This window comes from Anabrus simplex, chromosome 7 (genome assembly GCF_040414725.1).
Source record: "Anabrus simplex isolate iqAnaSimp1 chromosome 7, ASM4041472v1, whole genome shotgun sequence".
NCBI classification, from domain to species: Eukaryota; Metazoa; Arthropoda; class Insecta; order Orthoptera; family Tettigoniidae; genus Anabrus; species Anabrus simplex.
In genome coordinates this window covers 59,906,773-59,920,946 of record NC_090271.1, presented here as the reverse complement: position 1 = coordinate 59,920,946, position 14,174 = coordinate 59,906,773, and the positions used below count along the sequence as shown (strand labels likewise).

The 14,174-nt window shown below is 42.2% G+C and overlaps 1 protein-coding gene across 2 annotated transcripts in view; it reads right to left on the bottom strand.

Moving 5' to 3' along the window:
• The window catches only part of LOC136877243 (facilitated trehalose transporter Tret1-2 homolog), an 89,234-nt gene that overhangs the window by 64,387 nt on the left and 10,673 nt on the right, over window positions 1-14,174 (bottom strand). The window contains exons 1-2 of one of the 2 annotated variants that reach the window (XM_068228568.1): window positions 7,084-7,291; window positions 1,809-1,895 (exon numbers count right to left, since the gene is read on the bottom strand). The gene's annotated coding sequence lies outside the window, so the exon portion shown is untranslated. Of the gene's footprint in view, window positions 1-1,808; window positions 1,896-7,083; window positions 7,292-14,174 lie in introns of those variants that run through there. The other variant, XM_067151104.2, reaches the window with a different exon arrangement.

The following is a 14,174-nucleotide window of genomic DNA, read 5'->3' as shown; positions in this document are numbered from 1 at the left end:
AGTGGAGTAAGGTCAGGTGAAGCACGTAACTTAAGACCAGGAAATTAAATTACTAAGGAAATAGAGGAACTTTGCAAGAGATCGGTCAGAATTTTGTGCCACCAAAATGCGCGTAAAGCGAGCTGGGCTAGCAGAGAAGAGGAATTGCGAGTACACTCAGTGGAGTAGGCCTACGCCGAGCTTGAGGGGGGTGGGGCGGGAGGAAGTGTTACCGAGTTTGAACACCCCACCTTTAACGTTTAACCACTTTTTAAATATTAGTCCTAAATATAATAAAAATGGCATTTTTATTTGAGTATTTAAAAAGGTCCATACTCGTTCTCTTCAAGGTGACCCAATCACCAACACTGTCACACCCGACGCAGTAAAATCCATTGAAAATCTGAAATCGGTGTCACTCTAAATGTACGCTGATGACATGGTCCTAGGTTCGCAGACCAAAGCTGACATTAAACAAACTGAACATTTGGGCTGAGAAAAATAAATTCGTCATAAACCAGGAAAAAACGGTTCATATGGGTTTTCGAAAAGGGAGCTGGGTTCCAGCCGAAGACAAGACATTAGTAGGAACTACTGCAATAAGAGCCATGTACGATCTGAAGAATATAACGAAACTCTCTATGAATACAGCTATGACTCTGTTCAACCCTAAAATAGTAGGCTACCAGTTATCACGTATCTGGGAATTCCTAACTTTCAAAGATCTAGAGACAATAGAAAAATTAAAAGCCCGCTTCCTAAGAAGAGCCCTCGGAATAGCAAAACACGCGCCCTCAGGGCAAGAGAAACCTTCATCATTGAGGACTTGAGATGTCACTTAATGCTGCCATCAACCAGTCGAGAGAGGAAACTACTGACCCTCCGACGAGACAATCGGATGAAAATAGAAGAAAATTGCTACTCTACAGGCGCCATGAATACCATGAACCCAACAAAGACTGTTTATGTAGTTTGTGAGATCAGTTCTGTGACAAATATCACTTCTCCTGGTGCAAGAATCACAAGAGATCCCTGCTAGATTATAGCAGAAACTAACCACGCACAATTCTCTATGTACATTTATACGCTCTTATTAATTTATATAATCGTTCTCTCTCCTCTACTTTCTCATTGTCAGGGCAAGGAAATCTATCGGCATCATGAACAGTCCACCTTCAGTAATATCATCCCTGTGCTTGGGCTGCAGCACGTACAGTACATCACTCTTCGAGGGGCACAAGTGGCTATCATTCAACATTCTGCGAACGCGGCAATGCTCGCACTGGCGCGGCGGTTGCCGAAGCATCAAAGCCATCCCGCTTACTAAGAAGGCACAATAATAACATCGACCTTGTAATAAAATAAGGCCGACACCATATAAACTTATCTGGGCTGAGTAGCTCAACTTGGCAAGTTCGAACCTGGCTCAGTCCGGTGGTATTTGAAGGTGCTCAAATCCGTCCGCCTCATATCGGTAGATTTATGGGACGTAAAAGAACTGCTACGGAACAAACTTCCGGCACCTCGGTGTCTCCGGAACCCGAAAAAGGTAGTTAAAGTTCTTTCCTGAAAAACAATATGGCCTGCTGTTTGGGATTCTACCGCTAAAGTTTCTGAATTTGTCGACACGCCCAAATTCCTTGAAATATTTGCAAACATTCCTGGTTGTTTGGATGTAGACGATAGTGACGTAAATGCCTGGTTGCAGAATGACAGTGATGGTGGTTACGGCATGATGATCGATGACGAAATTATTGCTGCTTGTGATACACAGAAGGAAATGATGGTGAATTGGAAAACGAAATTAACTGGAAAAACTAATGATTTACCTAGAAGGTCAGATGGAAACAACTCCAGCCGAAGTGGTTTTGGCGAAACGTCTATGCGATCGTGCTGCTCTCAAACACCACACAAATCTGAAACAAAAGAAACGTACACACTATCTAAGTAAATAGCAGTGAGTACAGTACGTAGTTTATTGACTTTATGTGTCATAAGTGTTTTATTTTATTCTTGTTAGGTTCAAAATAAAGGTTTGTATAAATTAGCTGCCTATATTAATTTATTGGTTTGTATCCGGCTTACCCGAATTTTCGACATTTCGGATTACCTCTGATCCCACCTCGTCCCGTCGGAATTCACTTATTTCTTCAGCATGCACGCAACCCATTTTAATTCTTCTTCTTCTTTATCTATTTATCCTCCAGGATCTGTTTTTCCCTCGGACTCAGCGAGGGATCCCACCTCTACCGCCTCAAGGGCAGTGTCCTGGAGCTTCAGACTCTGGGTCGGGGATACAACTGGGGAAGATGACCAGTACCTCTCCCAGGCAGCCTCACCTTCTATGCTGAATAGGGACCTTGTGGAGGGATGGGAAGATTGGAAGGGATAGACGAGGAAGAGGGAAGGAAGCGGCCGTGGCCTTAAGTTAGGTACCATCCCGGCATTTTTCCGGAGAAGTGGAAAACAACGGAAAACCACTTCCTGGAGGGCTGAGGTGGGAATCGAACCCACCTCTACTCAGTTGACCTCCCGAGGCTGAGTGGACCCCGTTCCAGCCCTCGTACCACTTTTCAAATTTCATTGCAGAGCCGGGAATCGAACCCGGTCCTCCTGAGGTGGCAGCTAATCACACGAAATTTCATTTATTAATTCATCCATTTATTCATTAATTAATGCATTCATTCATTTATTAAAATTCTGCTGTTCGTTGACTTCATGGCCTTCCTTTCACGAGTGCCGTCCAATAATGTGCCCTCCAGTAGGCCTACGGTAAATTGTAGTAGCGGCTCGTGGCTCAAATGGCGGGTTGGACTAATGCGGGTATTATTATTATTATTATTATTATTATTATTATTATTATTAATGTAGTTTATGTTGCTTCTGCTGTGATATATACACGCATATTAAACGTTTTCATTACATTTTTATGGGCAGTATCAGTACTGTTAAGCATGTTTGATTCTAATTCATGCTAACAGCAAAATACTTCAAAAGTGACCTCATTTATAAAGGAACTGTGCTCGTCAATTTTTCCGCGATGTAAACAAATCAATCACTTTTCGGTTGAATTCCGGAATCTCTGCAATGATGTCCTTATGAATACTAAGCACAGGTAATGCGTTTAAACGTTTTTGTCCCATAGAGTTCCCTAGATAAGTTATAACTCGTTTTACAGTACTGAAACAACATTCTGATTCCACGGTTGAAACTGGGGTTGTTTTTAAGTACTAATTCTGCCAGTTTGTTTACTTCTGATAAGGCTGTTTCTAGATTGTTTTCCTTCATTAGGGTCCAAAGAGAAAGTACACTCGTTACACTCGCAAATGTATCATTCCTATAAAGCATAGTTAGTTCACTTTCTAACTTATCTTTCATAAGCATGGGATAATATTTCACTGCACTGGTTACAAGTACCCCCCTCAGTGGGTGGGGGCGGTAGAATAACACCCACGGTATCCCCTGCCTGTCATAAGACGCGACTAAAAGGGGCCTCAAGGGCTCTGATCTTTGGAGCGTGGGTTGGCGACCACGGGGCCCTTAGCGGAGTCCTGGTATTGCTTCCACTTACTTGTGCCAGGCTCCTCACTTTTATCTATCCTATCCGACCTCCCTTGGTCAACTCTTGTTCTTTTCCGACCCCGACGCTATTAGGTTTGCGAGGACTATGGAGTCTTTCATTTTCACGCCCTTCGTGGCCCTTGTCTTCGTTTGGCCGATATCTTCATTTTTCGAAGTGTCGGATCCCTTCCATTTTTTCTCTCTGATTAGTTTTATATAGAGGATGGTTGCCCAGTTGTACTTCCTCTCAAAACAATAATCACCACCACCTTACAAGTACCCTAGGAAAAGCAACTTTTATGTTCTACGAAAAACTGTGGATCAATTAAAGAAAAGTGTCATAGGTATTGCGCCGGCTCCGTGGTGTAGGGGTAGCGTGCTGGTTCGAGGTCCACTCAGCCTACGTGATTAGAATTGAGGAGCCATCTGACGGTGAGCTAACGGCCCCGGTCTACAAAGCCAAGAATAACGGCCGAGAGGATTCGTCGTGCTGAACACACGACACCTCATAATCTGCAGGCCTTCGGGATGAGCAGCGGTCGCTTGGTAAGGCCAAGGCCCTTCAGTGCTGTAGTGCCATGAGGTTATTTTGTATGCTGCGCTTCTTTGAAACGGCGTTTCATCTGATTCACAATTATGCCAAACGCTTCTTTAGTATCGGCACTTAAGTTCACTTCTTTCCGCGCACGTTTTGTTGGACGTTCAGAATTTCGTTCCAACTCAGGTAAATTTATTCTGATGTCATTTATTGCAGTTTCGAAATGCTGAACGTGTATCAGAACGGAATTTAAAAAATGAGAGAAATTATAGGAATACATCATCATTCAGAAGTTTAGCTAGTCCTATTCCCTCTCTAACTGTAACGTCATCCCAACCTTCGTCGTTTTGAACGGTGTCAAAACACTCAAGAACAGCATCCTTACTGTTCGAGGCAATATTAACAACTCTGCTATGAAAATCCCAGCGCGTTTTTACAGTTTTAGGAATCGCACTGCCAGTGTGCTTGGAAGAAACAGAAAAAATTATCAAAAGTCCGATATATTGATGAAAAACAAACTTCACTTATTTCACAGTCGAGCACGCTTTCTGTATTGCCAAGTTTAGCTGATGGGCGTGACAGTGGATGAAATGTGCATGAGGAATTGTATCTCTTATCTTTACCTGAACCCCATCCCCCCGCTAAACACGGTTGCACTATCACAGGACTGAGGAATCAACTTCAGTTCTAATTTGTACGGTTCTAATTGTTGTTTCAGAACAGACGTTAAACCATCTGCAGTTTGATACGAAAAAAGGAAATGAATCTCTCAACTGGGCCACTACGAACAAAATATCGCAACAATAGCCTATAACTAATTGTGACATGCATTATCTATCGGAAGTTTCATCTGCGTGAATGGCTATATATTTAGCTCTTTGTATTTCCTGTACTATCATCTCTCTATAGACCAAAAACATACAGTTCAGTAATTCATTCTGAATTGTTTTCGAGGTTTTTTTTTTTTTTTTTTTTTTTTTTTTTTTTGCTAGTGGCTTTACGTTGCACCGACACAGATAGGTCTTATGGCGACAATGGGATAGTAACGCCCTAGGTCTTGGAAGGAAGCGGCCGTGGCCTTAATTAAGGTATAACCCCAACATCTGCCTGGTGTGAAAATGGGAAACCACGGAAAACCATCTTCAGGGCTGCCGACAGTGGGATTCGAACCCACTATCTCCCGGATGCAAGCTCACAGCTGCGCGCCCCTAACCGCATGGTCAACTCTCCCGGTCGAGGGTTTTTTTTTTTAATTCTGTAGAACTGAGAAGGTGATCGCTTCGAATGCTGTCTAATGGCGCTAGTTTCGACAACAAATCCAATAATACACCGCGATTGTGTGGACTGCCACCTTCGTTATGACCTCGAAGAGTTAATACAGATAATTATCCTGTTTAAAATGTATCTGTTCTTATCTACAAGTACGTTGTGACGGTGATTAGAAACAAGGTAGCCTTCATTTAACTGAGTCAAAATGTTCACAGAACCGAAAACATTATATTTTATGTTGTTTTCAATATGTATCTCTGCAGTTTCGTGTTTCTGAACTCTTTCTGATAGATGCTTACGATCAGTTATGCCTGTCACAGTCCAACTATCATCTGCACACTTTCTAGCGATAAATTTGTATATGGGTTTGAGGAGTAAGGAGGGAGCTCTCCCGGTTCCGTTAGTACTGCCAACGGAATGGAAATGAAATCTGAATTGAATCGATAATATGATCGATCGATATGAATTTTCTAAACCTTTGTTATCTTAAGCCAACAACTGTGTCACACACACATTATATAACATTATATAACATTTCTCGATGCGAATCTTATTCCTAGAGTGAATTCTATAGTTTGGATTTGCTGTGTAAATATCAACAGTACTAGTACGTAAAGTGTACGCCAGATGTCGCACAGCGATGCATAAGCGATTCATAGTTTGTGTTTCAAAGATTGCCAGTACCAATCTCGAAGATTGCCGAGGTCGACCGATTCAGAACTATGATGTAAATCTATCGTTAAAAAGTGCGCAGATAATAGTTTCCCCACCAAACAACAAGCACACGAAACAGAAAAGCGACTTCATTTCTTCACTCACGGTCAGCCACGTCAAACCAAGATAACGCAAATGTTCTTTTTTGATTCTTGAAACTCTGATGAAGCTTAAAATCTCTAGGTCCTATTTTGTCTTCGAAATTTAATGATGAGAACTGAGATTTCACAAGAGTATCTACCCTATTCATAATAAAAGACAAGTTATTAATAGTTTCACTACGTACTATTCACTATTTTAAACCTACATACTAATCACTGTTCAAAAAACTATCAAGAACTTTCGCTCTCCACTCCGCAACTGCTAAAAGCGAGCTGTAAACTAAAATTTGGAACGTATCGAAAGCTTCACTCTGTAAATGGTTACAAGAACATGTTACATGAGATTAGAAGAATATAAGTAAGTTTACAATAACATCGCCATAACACCCGCCGCTACAGCTTCATCTATATTGTTCTTTTTTTATTGCGGGCATGTCAAAGCTAGTTCAGTTTTAAAATGCATTGAAACTTTCACTCCCTCAAAGGTTCACTAACCTTCAAAACAGTTACCAAAGCTCACTGTGAGGACTGAGAGTGAATTAGCCCCTGTGTCAGGATAAACGTACGAAACATGTAATATAATCATACTTTCAGTTTCTCATATCATTAATTACTTCAAGACAGTGGTACTGCGATATAAATTTGGTCTCATTAAATGAATTGAAATGAAATGGCGTATGGCAAGTTCGGCTCGCCGGGTGCAGGTCTTTTGATTCGACTCCCGTAGGTGACCTGCGCGTCGTGATGAGGATGAAATGATGATGAAGACGACACATACACCCAGCCCCAGTGCCAGCGAAATTAACCAATTAAGGTTAAAATTCCCGAACGTGCCGGGAATCAAACCCGGGACCCCTGTGACCGAAGGCCAGCACGCTAACCATTTAGCCATGGAGCCGGACATTAAATAAATTAAGTTACCTCGTTTATAAAGGAACTGAGCTCGTCGATTCTTCTGCGATGCAAACAAATCAATCACTTTTCGGCTGAAATCGGGAATCTCTGTAATGACGTCCTTATGAATACCAAGCACAACTAATACGCTTAAACGTTATTGTCCCATTGAGTTCCTTGGATAAGTTTTAACTCGTTTTAGAGTAATAAAACAACGTTCTGATTCCTTAACGACGCACCGCCTCTGGTAAACTGGTGTTTCAAGGTAGGTGCAGTAAACACCCGTTACAGCTCTGAGTCAGTGGCGGCGCGTGACCCTTATCAAAGTGTTAGCATACTAGGTTCTAGAAACATGGATAAAACAATGCATGGATATTAAAGCTTAAATTTAAAAAATGGCGTATGGCGTTTAGTGCCGGGAGTGTCCGAAGACATGTTCGGCTCGCCAGGTGCAGGTCTTTCGATTGAAGCCCGTAGGCGACCTTCGCGTCGTGATGAGGATGAAATGATGATGACGACATATACACCCAGCCCCGGTGCTAGCGAAATTAACCAATGCTGGTTAAAATTCCAGACCCTACCGGGAATCGAACCCGGGACCCCTGTGACCAAAGGCCAGCATGCTAACCATTTAGCCATGGAGCCGGACAAAGCGTAAATAGAAGCGTGCATTTACACAGATCAGTGGTCCGTGTACATCTGCATATATTACTTCTTGTAACACAGCTCTATCCGGCGATTTTTGGCAGCAAAAGTGTCTATAAGAGAATCATGGAAACCCGGATTTTTCGTACAGCTTTTCAGAGAGTTCGTTTTAATTATTCCTGTTTCACAAATGATACATGGCTGTGTGGCTGAAGGAAATCGTGTTCCTTGTATTGCTGGCTTTGCGTTTTATTTTCAACAGATACGAACGTACATAATAACTGTTAACATCACAAACTCACTTTGTTGTCCAAACATTCCTTCAGCCACACAGCCATATATCATTTGTGTACCAGGAATCATTAAAACGATGCACTTTGCCTGCTCTTCCTGTTACCATAGCAGATATACTGAAAGTGGGTCTCCCATTGTTTAGGATTTATATCTTAGCAGCAACAGTTCGGGTGTTTTAGTAATCATCAATAACACAGCAGCATTCGTCTTCCATCATAACTGAATCTTCCTTTAGCAACAAAAAAGGGCAGAAGACACGCTCTTAACAATCATCACTGAACACTGCAAGCGATTACTGTTAAGTTAGCCTCTCGACTGGGACAAACACGCGAGCATATTAGCCAGCGTGGTCAGCTCTGTGCAGTGTTTCCGAGTAGTGATGGGACATTCGATTCATTTTACTGAATCGATTCATTTGATTCCGTGATATAGTGATCCGATTACTGCATCTATGTAGTATGTGCTGGTAAGACAGCAGCAACAGCATTCAGTGCTCGCAGCTGCCATCTGGTCTTCATACTATGAACTCCTTTCTTAGAAAAAAATGCTAGTCACTCTAAAACATCGAAGGCTTCCGGCAACGCAGAGTGGGAAAGGTTAGGATTAGGAAGGTAGCAGCCATGGCCTGAATTAAGGTACAGTCCCAGCATTTCCTGGTGTAAAAATGGGGAAACTACCTTAACGGTTGCCGACGGTGGGATTCGAACCCACCATCCCCCGAATACAAACGCATAGCTAAGCGATACTAACCGCACGGCAACACGCTCAGTCATTTTTGAAAATATGTATTTTTCTATCAGCTGAGGATTTTTTAAATCGTCATATTTTGTATAGGCTACCCGAGATGTACAGTAGCCCGCTAGTTTTCTGATTCAACATACTGTTGGTTAAGTTATTCCGTCTGTCCACATATGATTGAAGTCTTGTGCAACGATGTGACATATGAACTGAGAGAATACTGAGCCGTTCTTCCCAATATAAAACAGGTACTTTTGAGTGGTCATGAGCATGACTCAAAGTCATAGGGCAGGCTAGAGTCGAGTTTAATTGTCAAATGTCACCTAAGTTATAATACTAAGATTCATTAAACTAATAAATAGTATAACCTAATAGCCTACCTACTTACTAGCTACTTCAGAATTACGTTTTGACTACCTTTTTAACACTGCAAATAAATCCATCTATTATTTAAACCTCCCTGTAAGAAGAGGACAGTGAATGCAAATGGGTATTATTTTCAAATGAGCTGAGCTCGAGAGTCCATTACAGCACACGATTCTTTCAGTGTCCCATGGCTCACTGTATGTCTCGCTGCAGCGGAAGCTCGGCTCTCCGCCAGTGTCCAGTGAGCCGATAAGGAGTCGTGTGTATCTTGCGTCTCACTGAGCCGAGTTCGTTCACGATTCTTTCGATGTGCCATGATTCACTGTCTCGCTGCAGCGGAAGCTCGGCTGCCCGTCAACGTCCAGTGAGTGCGCCACCCAGCACTCTCCGCTGGAAGTAAGCTGAATCGTGTGCCGTGAGCTCGCCGTTCCTGTGAATCGATTCACTCGGACACTTGAATTAATCGATACACTGCTTCGAGTCATGCATTCAGTAATCAACACTATTTCCGAGTGCATAGAGTGCGCAAGCGCGCCCTGGCTGAATTCATGCTCCTCATGCTTGCCTCTGCGAAACGGAAAACAGGGCGCACAGTCGGCATGTCTTCATCATTCGATAGATGCGAAGATTTTGTCACTTAAAGTGATATTTATGTGTAAGAGAATTAGGCTATATTATTGTTATATTATACGGTATTACATAAACTGTTTATATGCCGGAATAGTATGTAGTCATATTCGTTGATCTTTCGTTTTAGATAGTGTTAGCCCTCCTAACACGGTAAACAGACCCACCGATCCTGCTGTGAATCACAAGTCAGGAGACAGTACTGTCATTGGAAAGGCGGGTGTTTTGGAAGTCCACATTGGCTACATATTATATGGTGTTTGGCAGGTGGGACAAACGTAAGGACACTCCGACCGCCGTCTTGGAATCCGCCATCTTTAACTCGACTCAAGTTTTGTAAATGGAACGATAGGCATGTGACACACAATTTGCACTTGTATTTTCTTGAAGAGTTCAATGCCACAAACTGGTCTGTCTTATCGTGAACCGTTTCCTAATTATGGCCCGTTTTATCTTTACAGGTATCACCAACTGAATAATGGTGCTGACGAGCTAAGAACGTGAGGAGATCATGACGAGTGGAAATTGGAGCTCGCGAATGATGGCTGCAGAGTTTAATGCATTACACCCCGATAGGGAGCGATCTCTCGGAATGTGCTGATTTGATTGGTCACACCATTGTGGGAAATGGGTCATATGGTTTCTTTGGATTTGTCCCACACCCCCAAAACATCATATGTGACGAATGTGGACATCCAACACACCAGCCTTTCGTATGTCATTGCTACCACCTGACTTTTGGCTCACCCTGTCGTTTTACTCATGTAACGGTTCAAATCCCGTTACAAACATTCCTCAGTTATTATTATTAACTATTATTATTTTTGAATTCAATTCTATAATCTGATTTCGCTATTTATTTATTATCGCTTGCTCCATTTCATTTCATTTATTATGTACCATACATATGTATGTGTGCTGGCATTAAAGGAACGTGTAATATTATGAGATTTGCTGCTTAATGAAAGATATAAATTTATTATGTGAACCAACGTTTAAGACGTTGCACGAGGTGGTGTAATACAGGTACATTTAGTGTCAAGTTATGGTTCTGCACCATACGTCACCGAGCTCGATAGCTGCAGTCGCTTAAGTGCGGCCAGTATCCAGTAATCGGGAGATAGTAGGTTCGAACCCCACTGTCAGCAGCCCTGAAAATGGCTTTCCGTGGTTTCCCATTTTCACACCAGGCAAATGCTGGGGCTGTACCTTAATTAAGGCCACGGCCGCTTCCTTCCCACTCCTAGCCCTTTCCAGTCCCATCGTCGCCGTAAGACCTATCTGTGTCGGTGCGACGTAAAACATCTAGCACCATACGTCACTGCGTTCATTTTGAAACATGAGGTGCTCGGAGGGAGTTTTTAGCCCGCCTGATGCGATTGCCACATAACGTGCAATATTTTGAAGCTTGGTTTGAGTAAGGTCATGGTCTGTTTTAACCATGAAGTAGGCGTAAACCATGTGACAATTAGAATCTATAAAAGAGCTTGTATCCCATAGCAGTCAGTTAATTGGATGGAGAGTCTTGCTCGATGGAGAGTCTTAGTCAGATGCACTGCCTTCGTAATGTCCAGGCCGTACTGTACCTCTGATGACGTCACGCTTTGGGGGGAACTTGAAGGCGATACGCATACGCTCCGCTTGAACAACACACTCGTTTAAATTACTTAAAGAACTGTTAACACCTTATAAAACCAAAACCTATCGTCAAATATTTATTAATTCTGACATACAATGCATATTCTTCTCCGTAACGTTCTATTTCTCGCGTATATACGTTCGTTTGCGTGAGTACAGCCTAACATTTTGAGACATATTCTTGCGATTTTATCCATTTTCTGGTCAACTGGAACATTCACATCATACACACTGACAGAAAACATGCAGCCAATTATCATACTATTTATTACAAATATAAATTATTTCTGTACCTCACTGGTTCCACTTCATGAACACTTCAGCTTTCCTGGACCTCTTACAGGAAGTTACACCAGTAAGGAGTAGGTCTGCTCTCTTTGAAGCACTTTGTTGAATACACAAGTCGGTGTGAATTTTGGAAAAATTATTTAAAAACATATTCACCCAAATATATATACACTGTCCGGCCAGGTCTTCCAATTTCTTCCCGCAGTCACAAATGACTAGGGAATCTGCCAACTGCATTGACTCCAAAGCCAAGGATTTTGTGACACACTTAGGATTGTCTGAATTTAGAAATACCATCTTATATGTATCTGACACTAACACACAAAATACTTTGTACACCTCAATTCTAAGTTCTATTGACATGTCTGATGGATACTTTAAGCCCCCTCGATTTAGGAAATTCAGATATCTTACTTCTGGAGATAATTCATATATAAGATCTGAATCTGTCAGAAGATAAAATTTACATAAATCACACTGCTGTTTGATACTTTTTTTTTGTTGCTATTTGCTTCTCGTCGCGCCGACACAGATAGGTCTTACGGCGACGATAGAACAGGAAAGGTCTAGGAATGGGAAGGAAGTGGCCGTGGCCTTAATTAAGGTACAGCCCCAGTATTTGCCTGGCGTGAAAATGGTGAACCACGGAAAACCATCTTCAGGGCTGCCGACAGTGGGGTTCGAACCCACTGTCTCCCGACTACTGGATACTGGCCGCACTTAAGCGACTGCAGCTATCGAGCTCGGTGATACTCATAAATAAGACTTGCATTTTCAAATACAAATTCAGATAAGCCATAGGTCTGATTACATAAAAATACAGGGCCTACCCACTGATCTCTATACCTGGATGGCTGGTAGCTTGGGTAGCAGTAAGCCGAATAGAAGATGACTGGCGCAGTAAGATGGCAGTGAGCGCACGGTGCAGTAGACCACGAGGAGCGCGCTTGCTTTGTTTATGCTTAGTTCAGTGACGCCAGGCCTCTTGATTGTAGTTCCACGAGTGTTCTGTGCTTTGTTATTGCAAAGTAAATAGTAGTGTATTTTACGAATTTAGGTTCGTTGCCTTGTAGTATACTTGTGGATTACAAGATTCAATTTAAATATGTATGTGTTTATCTGAGTCCGCCTCTGTGGTGTAGTGGTTAGCGTGATTAGCTGCCACCCCCGGAGGCCCGGGTTCGATTCCCGGCTCTGCCACGAAATTTCAAAAGTGGTATGAGGGCTGGAACGGGGTAGAGGTGGGTTCGATTCCCACCTCAGCCATCCTGGAAGTGGTTTTCCGTGGTTTCCCACTTCTCCTCCAGGCGAATGCCGGGATGGTACCTAACATAAGGCCACGGCCGCTTCCTTCCCTCTTCCTTGCCTATCCCTTCCAATCTTCCCATCCCTTCACAAAGCCCCTGTTCAGCATAGCAGGTGAGGCCACCTGGGCGAGGTACTGGTCATTCTCCCCAGTTGTATCCCCGATCAAGAGTCTGAAGCTCCAGGACACTGCCCTTGAGGTGGTAGAGGTGGGATCCCTCGCTGTGTCCGAGGGAAAAAGCCGACAGATGATGATGTGTTCATCTGAAATATGAATGAAGAAACATTCTACGGGGCATTAACATACCGCAGTGTTCAGCTTATGGATGTACAAACAGAACCGATCAGTAGAAGGAGAAATCATTTCATCGGGGAGTTTTATACTGTACATAAGAATCTTCCTAGGGTAGTGTTTTGAGTTTTAGGTTTATTGTATCTTATTTCGCATATTCCGGGAGCAAAATGGCAATTAATTTTTGTAGGTTTCCTTTCTCGAGACGCGAACATCTACATCGATTAGGAGTATCAGGCGGGAGAATTGGGAGCCTTCTAAAACAGCTGTTCTCTGCTTGGTCACTTAGAGGAAGACTGTTTTGATAGAAATGGACAAACTGTACACTTTAGAAGTGATGTACAGCCAACTGTTTTCAATTTTACTGAACATTAACTGCAAGTAAAAATTTACTTATATTTTTTTATTTCTCGTAATTAAACTGACGGTTTCGATGAAATAATTGACGTGACCTTATAACAGTCTTAGAAAATGAAGTCTGGGGGAATTCTAGACCTTATTTACATCAGTAATAATTATGGATGGGAGAAGGGAAAGTGTGGTGGGTGTTTGGGGCTATCCCATTATACAATTCGTGGTATTTGGGACTCTTAACTGGTGTTACTTATATCTGATGATGACTATCAATATCGCTTTGCTAGCTGAATTTAATTAAAGAGGTCTGTAATAGTAAATTAAGCTTCAGGTAATGTGATATATTGACAAGTTTTGAATATTTGCTGGTTTTATAAATGTGTACATTTGCTTCAATGATATTTTAATTTGATAATATGCGCGTTATTTCATGGAAACAGGAAACAGAAATTCATTATCAAGCACCGATTACGAATGTCGAATCTAGGCCTGTATAGTGAGCTACGTTTATAGGTACATCATTTTAAGAATGCATAATTTCATGGCATACATGTATACAATTTACAGCAAT